Source organism: Ursus maritimus, unplaced genomic scaffold (assembly GCF_017311325.1).
Source record: "Ursus maritimus isolate PB19 unplaced genomic scaffold, ASM1731132v1 scaffold_23, whole genome shotgun sequence".
NCBI classification, from domain to species: domain Eukaryota; kingdom Metazoa; phylum Chordata; class Mammalia; order Carnivora; family Ursidae; genus Ursus; species Ursus maritimus.
Window position 1 is genome coordinate 2510622 of NW_024424786.1, and position 24487 is coordinate 2535108.

The window sequence follows — 24487 nt, forward strand, 5'->3', positions numbered from 1 at the left end:
AGTAATGGAAGGGGAAGTGCTCTGCAAACTGCAGCTCCATGGGAACTGGCATAGCGTCTGTGTTACTCACCTGTGTCCCCAGCACCTGCTATAAGGGCTGGCATGGACATATTCATTGAATGGAGTGTGAAATGTGAGAGGTGGGAAAGAAAATGCATTGTGCAGAGATCTTGATCCTGGAAGGTCTTCTCTGCTGGGCAGAGTGGTTCTTCTGCTCCCTACTGGCCACGGTCTTGAGCCTACGTGTATAACCAGGTACCCCACCCGGACGTGGCCAGATGGCAGGGCAGCTCTCAACCAGGTAGCGCAGGACACATAATATGTCTTTGTCAAGGCCATTTGCTTATTCCATTGAGTAGGTGACAGAATCCAACAAAAGAGGAGCTAGGACTTCCAGTTGGATATCATGGTCCATGAATGTGAACTGATCATTTTTAAATGGTCTCTTCTACCTGCAGATTGGAAGATGAAGCCTTCCTAAGGAAGGACTTCTTGCTTCAAAAACTAAGATGTGGTTATAAAATTCCCTTGTCAATTTGAAAAAAAAATTATGTGGCTTGTTCAAAATAATAAATGTTTACTGAAAATATGATAGAGATAAGAGATTACAAAGATAAGCTTATGATTTCTATCCTATGGGCATTTCTGTCCTGGCCAGAGTGATTTTTTCTTTCTCTTGCTGGAGAAATGGGGGCTCAGTGGATAATCAACAAAAATTTTTAACTTTCATTCATTTTGTTATTTAATTTGTTTATTCACTAAGGGTGACCTTCTTTCTTGGAACACAGTGGAGTATTTTTAAATGGACTTTATTGGAAAAAAGCAGGAGTTGAACTTACATTCACAGTATGCTCCTGACTCTGTTAAAGGCTTATGCATGGAAGGAGGGAAAAGCACCAAAATGTTAACAGTGGTTCTCATCTTATAAATTCAAGGTGATTTTTATTCTCATCTCCTTCTCTGTGGTTTTCTATTTTTCAGCAGTGAGCATGTGTTACTTTTATATCATAAACGGCTAGTTAAAAATGAGTCTTACAGGGGTGCCTGGGTGGCTCAGTCGTTAAGCGTCTGCTTTCGGCTCAGGGCGTGATCCTGGCGTTGTGGGATCGAGCCCCGCATCAGGCTTCTCTGCTGGAAGCCTGCTTCTTCCTCTCCCACTCCCCCTGTTTGTGTTCCCTCTCTCGCTGGCTGTCTCTCTCTCTCTGTGTCAAGTAAATAAACAAAATATTAAAAGAAAATGAGTCTTACGAATTAATACTCTCCAGCCAAATCAAGAATTTTTATTTTTGGCAACCTGGCCTGGGCTATAAGCTCTCATGTTAACTCAGACCTAGCCAGGTTATTTTCAGACAAGTTAAGGGATTTGTTAGAAGGAAGATGTTTTCCTTGTGGAAGTCAACACAGAATGCAATTGTTTTGTAATATGTCAGGAAAGAGGTCCTGAGGAACTCTGCTCCTGGAATTTGACCAGCCTGTATTACAGTCCCTTACGGAAATGTACTTTGCAGCTTTCACACTTGCCATGAGCTCGTTTTCCTTTCTCTTACACTCATGTGTTCCTTAGGGACCCCCGATGCCATCTTCCTGGGACTGGAGGACCCTGTCCTTTGTTCTCTCAGGTCCTGCCACTTCCAGTGCCCTCTGTGCATGTGACCCTCCATCTGTTTGTGACTGTAGATTTGGTCGTGGTTTCTTCCCACCGCCGTGTTTGTAGACTGAAGAGAAATAGTTGTTGTTCTCTTCTCTGTTACAGCTGTCCCTTACCCTTGTCATTGCTCAGGTGAGTAGCCTGAGCTGTGCTCCTGGGACAGAATGAAGAGGAGGGTTCAGGACTGTAGGGNAAGGGTGGGGATACCGAGCTGGCTGCGGAACCTTGGAGAAGCCACGGGGCCATCCACCAAGCGCTTGGCCCGTGCCTGGCAGGGCCCTCTCTGGCACAGCTCCTGCAGATGGCTGCTTGGTGTTTGAAGCCATGCACTGATCTGTTGCTGTCCTGTGATGTGGCCGTCACTGTTCTAGATGCTGTCAGGGGGCACAGTGATGAGCAAGGCAGACCTGCCCTCTGCTGTCACGGAGCTTTCATTCTCGTGGGAGAGAGAAATGGTTAGCAGGGAAGCAAATGAAGCTCATCATGGATTGCAAGAATGGCATCAGAGTTGGTTACGTGGGCCCTTCCGTAGTGGAGCAGAAGGGCCGGGTTGGGATGATTCCAAGGCCTGGCTCCTTCTATGCCCCTGGTGCTTTCTGGTGGGGAGGGACGAGATCGGGAAGGTCTCCCGGGAAAGCTGAGCAGCTTCTCCCATTCAGTCTGCCGGGGCCATGTCTGGGCTGGCAGACTTGCAGAGAGAGCGAAAGCTGACGCATGAGCCCGGGACGGGCCCTCTTGGTCATTCCACTTGCCCATCTCTGGGCTGCAGGCACACGTCCTTCTTTTCTGCAGAGCAATGAGCCAGTCTGCACAGAGTCCCAGTCTGTCCATGTTGCAGCTCTGGCTGAGGCCAAGCCCGAGCCCGAGTTTTCTCCCTGATTTGCAACTTCTGATGAGGACCAGCCTCTCCGTGTCCCTCCGACAGGACACTGGACCGCTGTTCCTTTCCGGGACAGGATTTTCTGTTTTGTGGTGGTGGTGGTTGTTTTAGTTTTAATGCGCTCCTCCCTGCTGCCCCATCCTTCGCCCACCGCTGGTCCTTTTCCTGGTGGCCAGAGTCTGGCCTTGTGTGGACTTGGGCCGTTTTGCTGTGAGCTCTTGATCACCCGCGCTTCCAGGACCTTTGGGCATCACTGTCTGCTTGGCTTTCGACTGCCCAGAAAAGCTGGGAGTTGGGTAGTTGTGAGTGATTTTCCTGAGCTTCCTTGTGGAGTCTTCTTTTCTATTATACTTCACTGTCAGATGGGCCATTTGTCCTGCTCTTTGTGCCCCATCTTTCTGAAAAACCAGGACAAACAGGACCCTCGCTCCTGTGGAAACTCAGCAGTACCCTTCCTCCTACAGGCCTTAGAGACTGTGTTTTCTGACCCTTCTCCTTCCATCTTCCTCTTCAAAGAACAACGCTTTTGAAGCTTGCCTCACCCTGGTTTGATGCCGTGTGGGGAACTTCCAGTTACCTGCCTCCCAAAGGGGTCTGGGACTCACTTGGCTTCCAGAGCTCCCCTCCTTGCTCTCACTGCTCTCCCACCCATGAGCCGTGATGTTTAACCAGAGAAGAAGTCATTCATGCTGTGTTCATTTAACACTCCTACCAGGGCCCACAGGAAGGCTTTTGTTACTAAATTAATTTTCTTGGGGAGTGGGGTAGCTTGTTACTATTCTCATCCTTTTGATGTTGTTACCATTCCTTTAAAAATATATCTGCGTAAATGCGTGTGTGTGTGTGTGTGTGTGTGTGTGTGTGTGTGTGTGTTTAGACAGTTCTACATATAGCAAAGGGCTTTGGAATGAGGGGGCCCTCACAGGGCCTGGATTTAAGCCCTGGGAGCACTCGTGATCCTTTGGGCAAATATCCTCTTGTCCCAAATATCTACTGGCTGAAATTTGTACAGTTTTGTTTCAATCTTCATTTCATAGTTTCCCCCAGTTTCTGGAACAGCTTTGGGGTTCACTGTTTGCAGCATCCAGAGAAGAATGCAGTCATTGGATCCTTCCCTTAAAGACACAGGCTCTGGGAGGAGAGCCTTCCATTGCCTGCCTCGTGCCTGTGGCTTTCAGACCTCCGGTGTCTGAGGACGTCGTCCGGAGCTTTGAGGCCTCAGGGCCAAGGCTCCTGTTTGGAGTGCGCCTGTTACAGTCAGGATGGCCCGGGCCGTCGGCAGACCTCCTTTACTTGGCCCTAGCGTGGTGGAGAGCACCCAGGTTGCTTTGAAATAAGCAGTTTTATTTAAAACAAGTTTAATCCAAAAGTTGCCTCTGAGGTGGTCTGAATGGCAATCCCCTCTGCTCGTGTGTTTCAGCTGGGTAATTCAGCAGCCTGGCTTCGTCTGCCTGGCAACTTGTGGCTGGCAGGCACCCCCCTCGGGCCCCTCCACATGGCTTTGCCTCCCCCTGTAAGGAGGGCGCGGAGAAGGGGTGCTTTCCCTTGGTCTGAAACAGGACCAGGCTGCGCGAGGCTGCAGGGATGAGGAGGCCGTCTCTTCATCACTGTTAATTGAGGGTCTCCTGTGTGTCTGGTATATGGGAAGCCACTGGAGGCTTGAGAGCAAGAAAGTAATCCATGATTTACATGTTTTAAAGGTTCTCCTGGCTGCCTGTGGGCTGAAGTGGGAAGGATAAGCATGGAGCAGAGGCATGGGTTAGGAGCTGGTTCCAGTCCAGGCAGCCAGGCTGGCTCGCACGCTGCTAGGAGGCACCTGTGTGAGCAGACGGGGCACAGGCAGGCCCTCACTGGCTGCCCTTGCCATTTGCCCTCGGGCTCTAGATTCCCCGCACCATCAGCCTGCCTGCCCTAAGTGTGCCAGGCCCTGCTGAGCTCCTGCTTCGTGGCTGGTGATGTTCGGTCCACCTGGAATATTCTTTTCCCCTGCTTCCCAATCTTGGTGGTTCTGCCACTGCCTCACCCAGTGACCTTGGAAAAGTTACCAGATCTCTCTTGAGCCTCAATTTCTTCATCTCTGAAAGGTGATCATAGAGCCACCTCATGGGATTGGGAGGGAAACACGATATGCACTTGAGTGTGATCACTGCAGGCCTCTGCTTTGGTCTCCTGCTTCCCACCTTGCCCTGCTCTGTGTGCTCTCTGTCCAGTGACCCAGTGAGGTGGGGTCCACTCAAGTTGTACCCTCGCTCAGAACCCTCTCGACAGTAGCTTCCCGTCTTGCTCAAAGTAAAAACTAAATCCTCAGCATGGTACGCAAGGCTGCCTGGTGCTCCCCTGACCTCATCTCCTATCCCGGGGCCTGGCGGGTAGCCGAGCAGGCTGAGTCGGGCCGAACTCGCTATGGTGCCTGGGGGGTGGCACCCCCCTGAGTTATGCAGTGCACGACTCATGTGGCCGGATGCATGGATCCCGGCTGCCCCTCTCTTGTTCCACTCTGGCCACATCAGGGACCTCGCTGTTCTGCAAACATGCCAGGCCTGTTTGGGGCTCAGGCTCTTTCCTCTGACGGCTCCCTCTGCCTTGAATTTTCTTCCTCCAGATTATCCGTGTGGCATGATCACTCACCTTCTTCAGGTCCTTTCTTAAATGTCACCCTGTTTAACGTGTACCATTCAGCCCACTGCCTCCCAGATGTTTCCCTCTTTCCACTTTGATTTATTTTTCATCTTGGCTCTTACTATCATCTAACATAGTCTACATTTGACTTACTTATTTGGTTTATTGTCTCTTTTCTCGATAGAAGATAAGCTGCGAGAGCAGAGACTAGTGTTTAGCTCATTCACTGCTGTCTCCCCAGTGCCTCAAACGGTGCCTGGCAGGTAGCAGGGGCTCGCTAATGAACGCGTGACTGAGTTTGCACTAAAGCAAGTGAAGGGTTTGGTGTGTTTGCTTAGCACGTAGGAAGCACCCAGAGAGTGCCGACCACCTTTGTTTTCATGGTTGGTGTCGATTATCCTTCGGGGACCAGCTCGTCCGCAGGTTGAATTGCATCATGGCCACCTCTGCTCCTCGCTGCCCTTCCCTCTCTGGCATTTATCACACTACATTAGTGGGACTTGCCTCACTCTTTTCCCTGTATGAGCCCAAAGTCCTGTGGGGCAAAGACAGGCTTGTTGGGATTTGTATCCTTAGGACCCTGCACCTGTGGGGCAACGTGGAGTAGGCGCTCAGGCAGTGTCTATTGCTGGCAGCCATGACAGGCGGAAGGGGCTCTGCAGTCCCTAACTGGTGGGCCTGGCTGCAGCATCACTGCCTCCTGTGTGCACCCCCCCCCCCCGCAAGGGGCGCCAAGAGAGAGTTTGACCACCACTTACATGATGAAATCTCTAATAGTATGTTTAGAACAAAGTTGGGGGAGCAGAGGGCCTCCTGTGCCTAGCCCTTTGGATGACGGTGTCTGGGTGACTTGCCAGTTCCACATGTGAGAGTCTGGCCCTTTGGCTGTTCCGGCCTCAAGGAGACAGTGTGATTCCATTTACGCTCCTTCAGTGGGGACCATGTGAGCAACACCGGAGGCTTTGGAGGAGGCAGGGGAGAAGCAGAGAGAGCTTGAGCTGGCCCCTAGGGAATTTGGGATGGGAGAGGAGATCATGCTTCTGGAGCGTAGCCCCTGGCCAGTCCGGGGACAAGGGTGGGTGCCCTGGGAGGCATGAGCAGGTAGGTGATTTGGGCCCTATGAGGGAGGGCGGTAAATGCCAGGGCAATGAGTTTGGCCTCTTGTACTTGGCAGGAGGGGTCCAGATGCAGGATTCTGAGGGGCTAGGTGTAAGAATGAAGGGGGTCAGGGGAGGTGGGGAAGAGCTTTGGAGTCATTTGGCTCGTGTCCAGAGAGAGGTGTCTCGTGAGAGGCACAGGCGGCCTGCGAGTGCCATCAGAGACAAGCACTGGACCCGCAGGGTGGCAGAGCTTGAGTGGAAGCCACAAAGGGCAGGCGACTGAGGAGTTAGACGTGGGGGTTCAGCATGCACGGGGTGTTGTCCTTCAGCGGACCTGTTGGTATCCCCGGGTCACTGGCATTTTCCTGCCCTGCTCTGCGTGGACTCACCAATTCCTAAGCACTGGCGTGTACAGGTCGTGCTGGGCCGGTCAGCCCGGCTCATCCGTCAGCTTTGGACCAGCGCGCTCTTCAGAACAGCCTTAAACCCGGACACCGGCGAACTCAGGTTCAAGTGTCAGCACAGCCCATAACTCTCTGGGGGGCCTTGGGCAAGATGCTCATTCTCTTGGGGGTTCGCCTTCTTTATCTGCCAGGTTAGCACCACGCTAAATCCCTGCGTGCTAAACTGGAACCTCTTAAATCCCGCCTGCCTTGGGTCAGCATTAGCCCTGGAGGCCTGGGCGGGGCTCAGCCTTCAGGTGGGAGTCCTGGTGGCCACACTGTGGAGGGGACTAGGCTTGACATCGTCTTAAGGGTTTGAACATTGTTCTCTCACCCAGGGATTGATTCATTCTGCAAAATGAGGGAGGGTTCTCTTCCCATTCCCCTTGCCTGCTTTGGGACGGAATTCCTGAAATGACCTTGGCTTTTCCCATTTCCTGTTCTGCTCTCCTAAACATGGCCCCTGCCCTATGCCCAGGGCCTCATTCTCATACGGCTACCACCTTTCTCTCTGACCTTATTGCGTGAGATTTCCTCTTACCTCTTTCCTGTCTTCCTTTGCATCTGACTTCAAGCTCTGGGCTTGATCTGCCCCGCTGGGGCAACCTTGATGGCATGAACATATATGCCTACATGTTTGCACTCCCTTTACTCTGAAGATTAATCCTCAGCCTGTTCCATGGGGCTCTGTCATTTTTATCATGCTCATTTAAGATGGCTGCATAATATTCTATCAGGGGAGTGCCTTCAATAAGCCATGAGTTTGTTATGGGGCGTTTAGATTGCTTTTAATTTTTGTTCTTTCAGCTAATGCTACATTAGCCATCTTGGCGTATTCCAGAATCATTTTATTAGGTTGGCATTTATCTAGCTAATGGCAATGGCCCAAGATCAGACAGAGAATCAGAATTTCTTTTTTCAAGAAAAACGTCGTGAAGATATATTTAAAATTTACTTTAAATGCTAGGAATGTTTTTGTTGGATTTTCCATTGAACAAAGAACAGGGTAACAGCAACATGAAACGAGACGTACGTGAAAGGCTGGATATTTACAAGCAATACGTGACTCGTTTGTTCTTCAGTGTGGAGGCGAGCCAGTACGTTCTCTTAAGGAATAATTTCTCTGCTCAAATTGAGGAATTCGGTATCCCTATAGCTTTGATGCTGTGTTAAAACAATAGAATAAAAGAAACAGTGATCCCTTCTTAACGATGTTTTTAAGAAAGGCCCTAAAACAAGAGAAAGTAAATGGGATTTTTTTAGAAACAAACATGTCTCCTTAAGCCAGAGTGAGCCTGTCAGGAAGGGCTTTCAGCCGTGAAAGCAGGTTGCGAAGTTGCTGAAAGGGTTTGGCTTTTTGTTGGTCGTAAGGAAACAACCAGAATGAAACTGACAAACGAGCGTCACTGATGGGGTTCCCAGTGCTCTTTTTAGCCTGGAACCCACGTGGCTTTGGGGTAGTGGGGACGGCTTCGGGTGCCCCGCTGATCTGTTGTTGCCGTTTCAGTCTCTGGTTGATGAGTACGTGGACCGTTTCAACCTAATCGAGCAAATGTCAGCTGAGTCTTCACAGTGCATAAGGTTGCGGGGAAGAAAAATTGGGAAAGAAAAAACCTAAGGCACCACCCTTGTTTCTGAGGAGCTCATGAACTGGGAGTGGGAAGGATACAACAAGTCTAAAACCGATGCTCCTTCAAGGGCGACTAAGAAGAGGGGCGGGGGCAGTGAGCCCCACCCTGTTATAGAAGGGCCGAATTCCATTTCCCTGGGAGGCTAGGGCGGGGATGGGGAGTGGTCAAGGAAGATGTTATGGAGGAATTGCTTTGGTCAGCACCTTAAAGGACTGGCTGAGATGGGGACTGGACGTTGCCAGCAGAGCTGACACGCTGATAGGGGAGATGGAGATGGGAGGACATGGGGATATGTTTGGGGTTTGGCTGTGTTTTTGGGTGTGTGTCAGATGGCAGGCACGGTTCGAAGCACTTCCTCTATAGTAGCTCATCTCATCTCTACGGTGACCCGAGGGAGGCGCTATCACTGCCCCCATTTTGCAGATGAAGAAATAGACATAAAGGAATTCATTAGCTGCCCAAGAGCATCCTGCCGTAGAGCGAAGATCAGACCCAGGTGGTCTGGCGCCAGCATCTCTGCTTCTAAGCACAAAGCTGTCCTGCCTGTGATGTCGGGGAAGAGCAGGCACTAGAACCAGAGGCTTGGAGTACCGGTGATTCGGGGTATGTAGGTGGAAGAGGGGTCAAGGTGGGGATGAGAGGGATTGCAGGGGTGGGGGTGGGGGAGTTTGCTGAGAGCCAAGAGGGGCCACAGGAAGAAAGAGTTTCAGGGAGGGGTTTGTCAATAAGGCCCAGCACAAGGGCCAGCAGAGTTCCAGGAGGTGAGATTTAAGAGCAGTTCTGAGCCAAGGAGAGAGCCGGGCGGGCCTCTGGAGAAGGCAGCCAGGCTGCAGATGGTGCAGTGCTGTTCATTCTGGATGATTCTGTGTTTTGAAGGTGGGGAAGCAGGCACAGGTATTGGGTATCATTGTCTGTGTCCTCGTCTCAGTAGAAAGAGGGGAGCATGACAGAGAGGGGCAGGTGAGAGCTGGCACTGCTAATTTGGCAAACCCAGTGGCTTTTCTGCAGCCTAATGATTTTTGAAAGCTGTTGGCAATGCTGAGGCCCAAGTGTGATTCCCTTATCTGAATGCTGTAGCAATCGCTGTTTTTCCTGGAAAATTGGGCCCATGTGGGCCCTGTGTGTGGTTTATTTGAGTTCCATTTTTATAACCTTATTACCTTGTCCCCATGATGCAAGAGGCCTCTCTTTTCTCGAGCTTTGCTGTGAAAATTGTTTCTTAAAAGGCACAAAGCGATCTCTCATCATTTGGGTGGTGTTCTTTCCATAGTAGCACTTTTCTGCAGACACTGCACACACTTTTCATCACCCCTGACACCAGTTGTCATATTTTTCTGATCGTTGGCAATTTACTGAGAACTTTTAGGCAGCTTTTAAATCGCACTGCTTAGGTGTTTGTCACGATTTCTCCCAGGAGAGTTTGTGCGTGTACATATCCATTCAACTCCTACCAATGACCTTGCTGAGGCCTGACACCCCATCCTGTCCTCTTGAGTTGATAACAATAGCAATTAGCATTTGTGGAACCTGAGCTGTTAGCAGGCCCTGTACTAAGGGATTTATGTTCATGATCTCAATTATTCCCAGTCTCTATAAAGAAAGTACTATTACTTCCCCCATTTTACAGATGAAGAAAATGCATATTAAAGAGGTAGAATAGCTTGCCTCAGGTCCCACAGCTAATAAATGGCAGATCTAGGCCTCACTGGAGGCCTTTCTGACCTTGGAGCCCAGGTATTGCATTCATACATTCATGTATTCATTCATTCAACAACAAGTGATTGTCTACAACGTGGCAAGCACTGTGCTAGGCCCAGGGGGTCCAGCCAAGGGGAAAAAGCAAAAATTTCCTGCCTTCGGCTCACATGCAACATCGGGGACACGGAGGGGAAAAGAAAGTCCGTTATCCAGTATGATAATGAGGACTATGGCGAGGAGGTTGGCTAAGAAGCGTTGGGAGAATTTTAGAGTAGTCAACGTAGGTCTCATGGGGAAGGAGACCAAACTGTTAGGAGAAGTAGCAAAAAAGGCCCACATCTCAGTGCATCAGCTCAAGGAAATTTTCTTGGTTTACAATAAAACTGTATTTCTTCGTACAGAAAGATTCCAGTGTGGCTGCTCCTTTCTTGTGGTTATTGAGGGGACCCCCCCTTATATCTTATGGCTCTGCCTTCTTCAAGGCCTTCCGGTGCTTCCCATTCAGCTGGACGATGAGTAAAAAGAGAGGTCTTGTGGGGGAGTTTTTATGGGCCCGTCTGGAAGAAGCTTGCGTCTCTCCCACCCGTTGGTCAGAACTCAGTCATATGTTTGCTCCTACCTGCAAAGGAGGCTGTTGGGAACTAGGGTCGAGCCATGTGCCCCCAAGAAAAAGGAAATGGGTTTTTGTGAACTTGGAGTGCATGCCATAGCGAATGAAGTGAAGTGAGTCATACGTGTCACTCGGGAAAGAGCATCAGGGAGTGGGAACCGCAGGGTCAAGGTGGCCAGCGTGGCTGGGGGACGGGGAGGAGAGTGGCAGAAAGTGAGGGCAGGGACGTCATGGGGGCGGAGCCATTGGGTCATTGTCTGGACTTGGTTGCACTGGGAATGACCAGGCGGGCCAGGAACATGGCAGGGTTTTTGAAAGAGGACTGACATGGTTTGAGTTACATCTTGAAAAGATCACTCTGCCTGATGTGTTGATTGACTGAGGGAAGAGAAGTTCGAGTCCATTGGAGTTGCCCCGCTGAGTGACGAGAGTAGCCAGCTCCCGACGGATGGTGGTGGGGGCGGGATTTGAGATCTGTCCTGGAGGTGGAACCACAGGGCTTGCTGTGGGCTTGGTGGGGGGTGTGAGACAGAGAGAGGAGTCGGGCTTGTTCTGAGGTTTTGGCTTTCGCCTAATGACTGTTAGCCTCACTTTCTCCCTGCAGAAGAGGGGAATGTTTTGAGGAGAAGATATTTGAATGCCCTCTGGGCCCTGACCTATCTCACAGTAGGCTCTCTTCCTGCACAGTACTTTCTCTAGCACAGCCAAGCAATTCATAGTCTTTTTTTTTTTTAAGATTTATTTATTTATTTTAGAGAGAGAGTGCACACAAGCATGGGGGAGGGACAGAAGGAGAGGGAGAGAGAGAATCTCCAGCAGATTCCTCAGTGAGCACAGAGCCCAACACGCAGCTCGATCCCACCACCCTGAGATCATGACCTGAGCCGAAACTGAGTTCACTGCTTAACGGACCGAGCCACCCAGGCGCCCCCACCCACATTCTAACGGAGCTTTCAGACAGAGGGACAGCACCCGCGGCTCCTCCCAGCACAGGGTGTGGATGAGACAATGTAAGCAGTGGTCCCACATCATCATCTGGAATCTTTGGGCCAAGCCTTGGGGCCCCCGGATGTGGAAGGGCCTGATGTTCCCTGTGGGGGGCTGAGAGATGCCTCTAGAAACCACTTCCAATCCCTGCTGTCTGTAATGTAAGAGCACATGTGTGTTTGGGAATGGGAATGGAAACAGCTTCCCTGGTCCTTCCTTGGCCATCATGACCTGTCCAGGCAGAAACTAGAAGTGGAACTCTTTAATAGGCAGTGATCTCAGTGGGAGCATAAAGGGGGAGAAAGTCCATCTCAAACAGAGCAGGGCGTGAGTCATGGCAACAAACGTGGCATGCCAACTAGGTGCTGGGCACTGGCTAGGTAAGTATTTTGTTTTCACCGGAGAGCAACACAATACTGTTTCTGTCCTCGTGGCAGAGGTAAACCCATGTGGATAGACCGTAGAATGATTCGTTGGAAGACATTTTATTTACGCCTAAGTATTTACTTTTAGCAATTGTGAATGGCATTGTATTTTTAATTTTGGTGTCCATGTGTTCATTGCTAGTGTATAGAAATAAAACTGATTTTTAAAAATTGTTTTATCTTATATCCTGCATCCTTGCTAAACTCACTAATTAGTTCTAGGAATGTCTTTTGTGTATTCCTCAGGATTTTGTACATAGGCAATCATATCGCCTGCAAATGGAGATTTGTTTTATTTCTTCTGTGCCCATCTGTATGTTTTTTATTTCTCTTTGCTGTCCTTTGTGCTGACTAGGACCTCTAGTACCATGCTGAATAAGATTGGGAAGAGTGGACGTGATTGTCTGTCCCTAGTCTTGGGGGGAAGGCAGTCTTCCAACATCAGGTAGATTGTTAACTGTAGGGATTTTTGCAGATGTCCTTTGCCCTTTGCTGGTATGGTTGGGGGTCGAATAGGGTTTTCTGTGGTGCTTGGTTGCAACAGAGTGGTTACCATCTAAAAGTTTTCTGTCTTGCTAAGGGGCGCACGCTTTTGTTCAGGCATTTTGTGTGTGTGTGTGTGTGTGTGTGTGTGTGTGTGCACGCACACATGCCTTCTGCATTTCTAGATTGCTGGCTTCTTTAATTCCAAGTCTGGGATATATGAGGCGCGCGCGCGCGCACACACACACACACACACACACACACACACACAATGTAAAAAGAAAGAAAGAAAATGCAGGGAACTCACCATGGTGTCATTCATTCCTGAGGTCCTGAGATCACTAACTGGTCTGCCTTCTTCACTCTGGCTTTCAGACATTTCCTGTACTGTCCAGGAGTTTTCTTTGCACTCCGTGTTCCTGGAAGTGGCAGTGGTTGGGAGCAGCCAGAGAGTATAGGTTGGGGCCAGTTTGTGGGGCGGCTTAAGGTCCCAGGGGCTTGATTCTGTCGGTGGTTGATTCTGAGAGCTATAGAGCGGTGAGGAGGGATGGGTGGGTGAGGGAGGGGCAGAGAGACCGGGAGGCTGTTGCCAGGGTCCAGGTAGTAGATAATGGGGTCCGTGCTGTCACAGCAGACATGGCTCAGAAAGGAAGGAGAGGAAAGTGCACATGGCAACAAGGAAGTGCGAGGTGATAGGTTATGGATGAGGTTTCTAGCTTGGGGAACCAGCTAAGATTGGGACAATCATGAGGCGCCCGAGTGCAGTAGAGCGGAAATACGCCAGGCATTTGAGAGCACATCTGGGAAACCGGACTAACGGTGCTGCCCTTCAGCGAAGGCTCCATAGAGCTACAAGTCTGGCTGCTATGTAAGAATGCAAGGAGCCTGCGCTCTGGGCAGAGGAAACGCTGTGGGAAAGGACGCTGGTACGGGTAGTGGCATGGTGGGCCTGTTGGGACCCCCCGCTGGCTGACACGTAAGTGGGCAGTTACTGGTTCCATAACTGGGCAGGATGCTCTAGGAGTTCACAAAAGAAAGAGGTTCCAGAAAGGGAGTCGGTGCCGCCAGGGGTCCGTCTGGCCACTTGTCTTCTGTTCTTTGTATGTTGGCATCCGTCTTTCCTCCTGCAGACAGACCACCCTCCTTGTGGGGGCACCACTGCTGACAGCCCCGGTTTAGCGGCTGCGGGGAAGTGGCTGCATCTGTAGCTCAAATCTAGACCAAGTCTCTGATTGGCTTAGGTCGGGGGTGTGCTTATCCCTTGGAGCCAATCGCTGTTGCCAGGGAGTGGAGTACTCCAATGTGGGCTGGATCACTTGCCCACCCTTACTGGGGCATTCATGGTCTTTTTAGGAAGGTGGAAGAAAAGTGTCTATGGAAGATAAAAAAAGAATATTTACCATGGCTTCCCGTAATGTGTTTTGAAGAACTTATAGTACATCAGTGTAGGAACTCTTTGGAGAATTTTAAGCGGGGGACTTGATCAAATTTAGGTTTTATTAAAATCATTTCAGACACTGTGTCTGGGGTTGCAGTCGGGAATAAGTGACTACAGGTGGGGAGACTGGGTAGGAGGTTGTTGCTAGAGCTCCAAGGAGAGCTGACGAGACCTGAACTAATTAAAGTCCTTAGTTGTTTCATTTGGACCTCACCTCCAGCCACAGCACCGGTGAAGAGGAGGAGTAGGATAAAGTCTAGAGACAATCAGGCAACCGGGACTTGGTGACCAGCTGGAGGATGCAGGAGGAAGAGGGGCTTAAGGAGGATCACCCCCCCCAACACCGCCACCAAGGGGGTAATAACTATTCTCTGGAAGGCTGGATTTATCTTTGGAAACTAGTTATTAAGTGGTGGCAGACTTGATATATCTTATTCGCTCCTTGAGAAATGTGAATGTTGTTGGCGTTTTGTGGTGCCTTAACTGGAAAAGAAAACTGATTGATTGTACTTTTCTCCCTTTAAAAAGTTTCCTTTCTTTATGAACTCAGATAGTAGGAGCTGCAGCTGGGACTGCCAGTTGAGAGATAGATGGGAGGAGGACCCTGGCCTGAAGACTCTTGGTCCCCCCAAGCCTGTCCCTGGGCCTGCAGGTCTACTTTAGAAACGTTCATCCCTTTGGCATTGTCCTGCTACCAAGGCTTTTCAGGATTTTAAGCAAAGAAACAACCTGATCTGACTGATGTTGTGACCAGTTCCCTCCTGAACTGGGAATTGACTGTGGATGGAGGGAGGAGTGACACCAAGAGCTAAAGCAGGGAAGCAGGCACACCTGTTGAGAGGCTCTCGCCATCATCTGCCTTGGTAATGGTGGAAGGAGTGGGAAATGGTCATATTCTGAATATATTTTGAAATACAAACCAATGTTGGTGAGGACTGGACTATGACGTAAGAGAAAGGAGACAAGAATGGCTCTAAACCTTTTGGCCAGGGCAACTGGAAGAATGTTGTCTTAAATTGAGATGGGGAAGGCTTGGAGGAGCAGGCCTGCAGGAAGGCCAGGGTTCTGCATTGGATATGTTAAGTTTGACACATTGAACGTGACTTACACAGAGCTCCTATCTATGTGATATCTTACTGGAGGTAGGCAGTCGGATATATCCTACTAGCCAGGAGTTGAGAGGAGAGGTCTAGGCTTGGAGAGGAATCTGGGCATCCTTAGCATACAAATGATGTCTGAATCCCAGACACTAGGTGAGACCAACTTGGGTGGGGGTGTAACAGGAAGGTATTACAGAGAAGATATGAGAACAAGGCCTGAGCCCTAGGGCACTCCAACATTAAGAGGTGGGGAGATAAGGAAGACCCAGCAAGGGAAAACCAAGGGTACTATCCTGGAAGCCAAGTGCAAAGGGTCATCCAACAAGAGGGAATTGTTTAATGGTATCCAAAGCCATAAGACAAGGTCTGAGACTTGCTCACTGGATCCAGCAACATGGAGGACAGGCCCAATGCCTGCTTTTAGACCCCAGCTTAACCTTTCAAATAAGTCACAGTTTCCCCATTGAAGAAGAATACAGTGGTGCAAAACAGATCATATAAGATTGATTGAAATAAATCCAAGAAAGAAGACAGTGCCCTGGGAGTCTAGTAGAAGGGGACAGTATTTCCGGCTTTGGTGGGGAGGGTTGGGGTCAGATTCATTCATGTCTTCATTCATCATTTATTCATTCCACAAAAAATTTTATTGGGTTTCAGAGACTTATGGTGGGGAAGGGAGAAAGTGGAGTTAATTGTTTAATGGGTATAGAGTTTCAGTTTTGTGGGAAAGGAGTTCTGGAGATGGATGGTGGTGATGGTTATACAACAGCATGAATGTACTTAATACCACCGAGCTGTACACCCGAAAATGGTTACAATTATAAATTTTATGTCATGCGTACTTTACCACACACACACACACACACACATCAGAGAAGAAAAAAAGCATATTGGCCCCATCATGACCTTGGTCTGGGATATAATGTTGGGAATGGATGGCATTTCAATAGGAGATGATATGGAGAGAAGGGGAGAAACACATCCAGCCGGAGGGAGTACAGAGAGGGACGGGACCTGCTGTCAGCTGTGTTTGTCTGGATTGTGGGGTCAGGAGCGGAGGCCGTGTGAGCGGAGGCTGGGGACTCAGGCCGGGCCGGTCGGTGCAGGCCTGGCAGGCTGCTTGCGGAGCTGGGCTTGCCTTCTTAGATTCTGGGAGCCTCTGAAGGCTCTCTGCCCAGGGGAGTGCCATTCCGAAGGTGTGCATTTAGAAGATTAATGTCATTAATCCTTCCTGTTAAACCATTGCTTATTAAAAGCAGTGGGATTGAGGCATGCATTTCTCTAGGGAAAATTGTGGCCTAGCAGAATTTTCAGCACCCAGGTACGTGTTCATGTGTTGAGTGAGTTATTTTTCCACCTGCTTTACAGACACTTCTTGAGGACTACCTAAATGCCCATGGCATCCTAGGCAGTGGGGTGAGAGAAGGCGTACATTTAATAGGTCTCTTCTCTTGAAAAGCCTGTACTCTAGAGACCCCCATTCCTAAATAAGAAATTATGCTCCCATATGTCATGTGTTACCATAAATGTCTCACCAGAGTTCCATGGGAACTGAGAGGAGGAGGTGCCTGGCTTGCTGGGGGAAAGCCTGTCCAGTGGATTGGAAAGATGAGCGGGGTTTTCTAGTCAAAGTAACAGAAATGGGCATCCTGAGAGGATGGTAAATCAAAACTTATTGGGGGCTGGAAATTTAAAGACAATGTGTCAGTATTCTCTCTTAAGGCTAAACTCTTCTCTCGTTGGCTTGTAGGTGGTGCTGGCTAGAGCGCACACTTTCAGACCCACACTTCAGTTTTCAAATGTGGAATCCTGGGCCTTCACCGGTAAGTTTGTCTGATGCCTTCTTACCGAATTATGCTATTGAGGGTCGGTATTTGGAATCAAGGGCAAGGCAGTTATCATTGAGGCGGCTCTGTGGAGGTTACCGAGCCTGGACTCGAGAGAAGCCTGTAGTACGGGCAGAAAGGAGGCCCACAGGAGAAGCGAAATTTCACTGCTTCTGTGATAGATGCAGAGAGGGGAGCCAGAGGAGGGGCATCCAGGGAGAAGGGGATGGACACAGCTGGCCTCATGGAGGGGTGGGATTTTAGCTGTGTTTTGAAGGAAAAATCGAGAAAGGAGTGAAATAAGCTTTTTGGGTTTGAGAAGTTGGTGTAAGATATAAAGAAAGTGGGCTCACAGCAGCACACTCATCACAGGAGACCCTCATCCAGAGGGGTCACGGGCAAGAATTTGGGCAGGATACGATCACTCCAGACCAAGGTCAGCAAACGTCTTCTGCAAAGGGTCAGATGGTAGATATTTTTGGCTTTGCAGGCCATGGGGTCTCTGTCACAGAGACCCAGCCCCGCTGGTGGAACATGACAGCAGCCACAGCTAATCCCCGAATGAATGGGTGTGGCTGGGTCCCAGGAAAGCTCTGCTTACAAGAATAGATGGTAGGTAGGATTTGCCTGTGGGCTCCAGTTCACAGTCTCCTTCTCTAGACCCTGAATGCCAGGCTGAGGCACTTGGACTTTGTCCTGGAGGCACTGGGCAGCCATTGAGGTTATTTGGGGCAAAGAAGTGAAATGGCAGAAGTGACATGCTAAGACCTTTCATCTGATAGCTGGATCAGAGGCGTGCGACCTGTTCCAAGGGGCAGCAGTAATCCACATGTGACATCGTGTGGTTAACAGTGGTTCAAATGGGAGCAAAGTACCCATAGAAGACAGATTGCAAAGGGAGAACTGGAGGAGTTACAGTCTTCTTAGGCTTTAAACACAGGAGCCGAAGAGAATGAGGTGTGGTAGTTCACAGGGGTACCATTGACAAATGTAGAGCCTGGAGACGGACAGGGGTGCCTGATGTACCTGGTTTCAGATACACTGAGCTTGCGACGACAGTGCTTCATCCACAGGAAATGTCCAGTAGACAATTGGAGATGCGGGGCTGAAGCTGGACCGAGGCTTGGTCCAGAGATGGAGGAGGGAAGCCGTGGGATTAAGTGAGATCCCCCCGTGGCGAGCAGAGAGCTGAGCCTGGGGGAGTGTGCGGAACTCCGGATGGTGGTGGAAGAGAACCAGAGGCTGAGGAGGAGAGAGTCCCATGAAGGGAGGAGGAGGGGGTAGCAGAGACTCTGGAGAAGGACTTGAAGCAAGGCTGCTGAGTTCGTGACAAGTCGGTTACAGATGGCCTTGCGGAACACGGTGCCACGGAGGAGAGTGGGGGCCGAGGGCTCCAGGCTGCCCAGGGCCGCACGTAAATGCAGGGCAAAGACTCAGAGAGATTAGCGGAAGAGGCCACTCAGAGGGAGTCTGGTGAAAGAAGGGAGACACACGTACGATTTGGACACTTGCGTGTCCCAGCCGGCTTTTCTTTAGCTCTGGGCAGGCACAGCATGCCGCAACCAGTTCTCATTTCCTTCTCTGGAGCCAAGCTTTGTGTGGGGGGTTGTGTGTACATTGGGCTTTGTGATTGTGTTCTTCTGCTCCCTTTGAGGTGTGGCACTCATGGCTCTGCCACAACTTGCACCATGGAATCCAGCCCACGTCTGGACGGTTGCCATAAGACAAGATGTGATCTGTTGGGGAGATCGTGGCATTTGCCTCAATTGAGGGAGAAAAGAGGGTGGACCAAGGAACCGAAACGAGACTTCTTACTGCCGAGTCTGCCCACGTGGGGGACTTAGAGATAATTGCTCAAGCCATCCAACCCCAGATGTCAACTTGTGCTCTGGGTGTTTCGAGCTGGGTTGGTGTGAATATAGCAGTTGCAGATCTGGTCATAACAGCAACAAGTGTGACTGGCTTAGAGCCACCATTTATTGAACTCCCACCACGTACCGGGCTCGGTGCCGGGGGCTCTGTACTCGTCATTTTATGTCATCTCTGCAATGGCCCCCAACAAGGGGAATGAGGATTGACACTTCAGCAGTGAGGAGATCAGATCATAAAGAGGTTGAGTACCTACCCAAAGTCACAAGAGATTTGAACTCATATCTGACCCCTGGTCTACGCTGCTCCCTGTTTTCTCTCGCCTGAGTCTGGGATTTCTCCTCCTACTTACGTAGAAGGACTAGAGACAGATCGAGCCGTACAGGTTCGCTATTCAGAGCCTAGAGTGGGTGTTTCCCCCTCTTAGGGGTCTGTGGAGAGGGTGGAGGAAGCGTGGGATCTCTGAAAGAAACCAAGACCTAACCTCAGATACTTTAACTGTTTCCCCAGGTAAAATTTTCCTTTAGTTGGAGAAGGCGACAGTCTTGGGTTTGGAAAGGAAATAGCACTGGAAGGCATGACAGTCAGAACCCAGGCCTCGCTCAATGGCAATTGTCATCTACTTTTTATTTAAATATTTGGTATTTCTCTCTGCTCACCTCCGACTTTCAGCTCTGAGAGCAGGGTCCTGTTTGTCTTATTTACCCCAACTCCCCCAGCATCTAGCATGGTTTTGTCATGTAGGATGAACTCAGTAAATATTTGTTGTTTCTAAAGAGTGAGGAGGCTTGGGACATGGTGTTTAACCTCTGTGTGCCTGGCACTGCTCTTGGCACTGTGGTTCTGGAGGTGACAAAGGACAAGTTCTCTGTCCTCGTGAGGCTACTCATGAGAATGTTTCTAGTAGGGGAGACAGAATAAACGTGTGAGATGTGTAATGGCATGATAATGCTCTGAAGTAAAATAAAGTGAGAGGAGGGGGTGGAGGGTGATGGGGCCACTAGTTTAGTCAGGGTCATCAGGAAGGCCCCGAGACCAAGAAATGAAGCAACACAGAGTGGCTTTTGGGGGCAAAGTCATAATGATTCTCTTTGAGGGTTCTACAGACGTCAGCTGAACTGTCAACACTTCTTAATTCTTTTGCTGGACCACAGTGGCTAACAGCTAACCAGCTGCTCCCAGCAATGTGGACCCGCTGTTGGGGCCCTATGTCTGCGGCCCGCTGAGTGCTCCCTTCCCCTCCGTGGTAGGTGCCCAGTCTGTTCACCTGGCCTGCCTCTCCTGGTTCTCCTCCAGCCTCAGAGACCTTGCCTCCGCAAGCCTGCTTTGCCACTTCTCTTTCCTTTGTCCTTACTCTTCATAAGGCTCTGCTTGGTCCCTTTCTCATTGCCACAGGGATGGTCCCCGGGTGAGGCCCTGTGCTGCTCACCTCCACCCTGCAGTCCCCCAGGACTGCAGAGCCAGCCCAGAACCTCCTCCCAGGCCGCACCACTGACTGCTGCCCGCAGGTACCTGGAGCTCACTCCGGCCCTTGCTGCCGGTGCGGCCGTCTCCCTGTGCTGCCGGCCTGGCCTTCGGCGGCAGCCCCAATGTGTGTCTCCTGCACGGGCCGTCCCTAGCTTTGGCCTTTCCTCAGCGGTCATGCTCTATTTGTTACTGTGGCCTGCTGAAGAGGGCACCTTCTGATCGGTCCACTCCCTTCTCCTCCTTCCCTGCTCCTTCACTCAGGACTCATCATTTGGATTTCTTTCAGCAGCCTCCTAACTGGTCTTCCTGTGTCCATGTTTGTTCTCCCTCGTCCCACCCCCACACTCCTTATCAGGCTGATGTTTCTAACTCACTCATCTGCTCATGGCTTTCTCCTGCTGCAGACTCTCCGAGGGCTCCTCATTGCTCATGGAATAACACGGGGGCCCCTTCGGTGGGCCTGTGGTCTTTCCTGATCGGGTCTTTGGCCACGTTCCTCATTTCACTCCTTCCCTACCCCGGATTTCTAACCTCAGCCCAGCCTCTCGCCAGCCATCCCCACTGGGCCCTCCTGGGAATGCCCTCCCCCTGCTCCCCATTTCAGCAGCTCGGACAGGCTTCTACTCTTTCGGACACCTTCCTTCCCACCCTGCCCCTCTCTGTGACCTGGACATGACCTTCCTTCTGGCTCCCAGAACACTGCCTTTTTCTCTCCCAAAGCACTTACCAGCATAACTGTTGATTTCCTATTCGTCATGCTCAGTAAACTGCGCTCCTTAAGGACGGGGACGACACATGCGTGCACACACACACACACACACACACGTATGCACATGTGCATACACACTATCTCTGGGTTCTCGGTGCCACAGCACAGTACGCCTGGCTCGGGAAGTGTTTGTTGAAGGAGCAGGGATAGCAAAGTCTGTTTGGGCAGCCAAACAACAGATTTATAATGGGATCGAATGTATTTGGAATTCGAGGTTCATGGGCCATTGCATTGGGCGGGGCCACCCCTCCCCTCAGCTTTGAGTACAGGAGGCATTGCTCTGGGTTTGGGGTCGGGGCTTCCTGTTGTGTCTCCCGGCATCCTGAGGCCTGAGGGATATAAATTCTCTATAATCTTTGCCCCGGACTTTTAAAAAAAAACTCCTGTTGTTGATGGAATAGTAATAGCAATTCAGAATGGAAAAGAATCCGCCAAGGAAAGCTCAGGAATGAGGTCTACCCAGCTTCAGCTGGGTAAGTCCCACACTTCCTAAATTAGCCAAAATAATGATTCTTGCTAACCACCGACAGCTTTCCTCCCCATTGTCTAGCTGAGAACGCTTTTCTGGCTAGGGGATGAGGGACAGCTAGTGGTCCTTTGTGGCGATATCCCAGGGCTTCTTCATCTGCATTTGGAACCTTGTCAAGTCCTGGGTGAGCACTGAGGAGCTGCGAACAGCCAGGGGCTCTGACCTGAGATGCAGGGCAGGGTCTCTATCCCCCATGGGAGCTGGCACCATACACCTGGCCAGTCGCCAGCATATGTGCTCCTGTTCCCTCTTTAAGAAGCTCATTACACCTTCTCCATTTCCTAGTTCCGCTGCAGAACTGGGAAATTGTACCGAGAAATGCGGCTTTTGCGTGGGGACTCACAGTAATCTGGGAAGGTTTCCTAGAGGAAGGAGCCATTCTTACCACAGAGGTGTCCTGCTGACCAGGGTGCTTCAGCAGGCACTTGGAGCTGCTGTCCTCTCCTGGAAAGACTTAGGATGCTGCTTTCCCTTTCAGGAACTTTCCAGAAGCTGTTTCCACTGCATGGATGCATTTTCCTTCTGGCTTGCCTTGTCCGTGCCCATTCTCCCTGATTCGCCTCCTCCTAGGAAGCCTCCCCTGACCTCCCTGCTAAGAGACCTGGGTCCTGTCGTCACCATCACCGTTACCGTTGTATACTGCCTGTTGATTGCTGGCCATGGGCCAAGTGCTGGCAGAGTGCTTGGTGGGCAAGCACTTGGTACCAGGGCCTTGGTAGGTGTTGGCTGCGGTCAGGGTCACTTATCATCCCACAGACCCCTTTAGAAGGCACTGAGGCCCAGATAACACAGGACAGGCGAGCGCGGGTTTGCTGCAGGTGCCTGGCTGGGCTGGGCTCTGAGCCGTTCTTCCTGTGCCACCGTCCCTCGGCCACGCATGTGCGCAGCCTGCCCTCCTGCTCGTTTGCAGTGCTCGCCACAGAGGCCGGTCTCCGTTTATTTGTGTGGTTGTAGGTGAGCGAATGTTTGCTCCCCTGCCCCCCAACCCTGGGCAGCCCGGCGAGCCCAGGACTGCAGCGGCCTGCCCTCTAGGTAGGTGCACCGCACACACTTGACCCGCAGCCTGCCTGACGCCCGCTCTTTCTCTGTGCCGCCCGTGCCACAGGCATCTGGCCCGGGGACCGAAGAGGGGATCCCTGGGGGGCCCCGCATGTGTGAGCCTGTACCCTCACCTGTTTCCACGTCAGAGCCGCTCTGCTGGGGAATCGTCTGTGCCTCGGCAGAGTCCCTTCCTCTCAGACCCTTAGGCCCACTCCCTTTGTCCTTTTCTCCAACTTGTGAGCCCCTCGTCCTCCTGAGGAAGTGGACCCCATTGTCCCCCTAGGATGGAGCCAGCACCTTCCTCTGCTCCTCTGGGCCCGCACACACTGTGGGGATGGCTCTGACCACTGAGGGTCATCATGACCTGTGTGCCTGCGCTCCTCGTCCTTCTAGAGCCCCAGGGGCCAGCCGTGGTGTGGTGTCTGCAGCCGGGCAGCACCTTGTAGGGTCGGCGGGGGGGGCGATCGGCAGAAGCCGGTGAGGGGGACAGAACTCACTACCTTACGAGCAGCTGCTGGTGCGGCTTGTGTGTGAGTGTGCCTGTGTCGGTGAGCGTGTGTGAGTGAAGGGGTGTGCGTGCTTCTCGCTCCGTGTTTGTCTTTGCATAATTTATCCTGGCGCACATTAAAGACTGTGTCTCCCTCTCTCCCGGGTCTGATGCGGGGCCTTGAGGAAGAGATATTTCATAGCCACGGGCTAAGTATTTTCTCCTCTCCCAAGCTGCAGGAGCCTCCCCTTCCCCCCAACCCCCCTCTTCGGTACCTCAGTGACCATTTCACAGGGTTGTTATGACTGTCAGCACCCACTTCCCAGACCCCCTTCAGATAGCAGTGCCGCAAAAGCCCCGTCTGGACCCCAGCAGGCTGGGCTACCCTGCTTAGGCTGGAGGCAGGGAAGCTGGTCCCCCGGGGGGCACTCACCGGGCCTCCAGGGCCCTCTGGGGCCAGGCTGGCTGAGCTCTGCGTGACTCACCCTGGTTTTGAGTGGGAAAAATAAAAATAAAAAAAGTGGCTTCTGACCAAATGGGGAAAGTGGGCATGGGGGAGGAGCGGCAGGAGGACGTTGGCCACGCCTTGGGTACGTTTGCCAGCAGCAAACCGAGATTGGCTTAAAGCACAGACTCCACCTTTAAAGGGGACCCACATGCTGGTCTCAGGCTCTGGCCCTGGAATGTCAGCTCCATGCCTGCGAGTGATGTGATTCGGACAACCCACCCAAGTTCTGTAGGCCTCAGTTTCCTCACCTGTAAAATTGGATGGTGATAATAGTAATCATCGTGATGAGGTTCTTGTGAGGGTGAGATGACAATTGCTGAGCCCCGGCATGTCGAAAATGCCAAGGATCTGTTACTGGTGTTCTTTAAAAGTCGTATCGTTAATAACAACTGTAGGACAACTTCAGACAAGGTACAAAGTCTAAAATGCAGCTAAGGCCCTGAGGAGTGAGATAAGGTATAGGAAAGGCACTCTGTGAATTGCAAATTACACGCAGATATTGTTATTAGCAGAAATATAACTTACTAGGGGCGCCTGGGTGGCGCAGTCGTTAGGCGTCTGCCTTCGGCTCAGGGCGTGATCCCGGCGTTATGGGATCGAGCCCCACATCAGGCTCCTCCTCTATGAGCCTGCTTCTTCCTCTCCCACTCCCCCTGCTTGTGTTCCCTCTCTCACTGGCTGTCTCTATCTCTGTCAAATAAATAAATAAAATCTTTAAAAAAAATATATATAACTTACTGTCTGGCCTTTGAAAAAATGACTGAGCATAATTTGATGATGTTAAGTCTAAATTCTTGGTTGTTTTTGGTTTTCATTTTGGAGGAAGATTTGTTAGGCCTTTCCTGGAATCTTGCCTGGAGGCTGTGTGACCCACACTTTTGCTCCCGGGTGCCAAACGCCTGAGTAGCACCTGGCACCGGGAGCGTTTC

General features: G+C 51.0%; 1 protein-coding gene across 8 annotated transcripts in view; it reads left to right on the forward strand.

Moving 5' to 3' along the window:
• The window catches only part of ARNTL (aryl hydrocarbon receptor nuclear translocator like), a 107470-nt gene that overhangs the window by 14401 nt on the left and 68582 nt on the right, over positions 1-24487 (forward strand). For all 8 annotated transcript variants that reach the window (XM_040638830.1, XM_040638829.1, XM_040638834.1 and 5 more), the window contains exon 2: positions 16813-16885. The gene's annotated coding sequence lies outside the window, so the exon portion shown is untranslated. The remainder of the gene's footprint in view (positions 1-16812; positions 16886-24487) is intronic.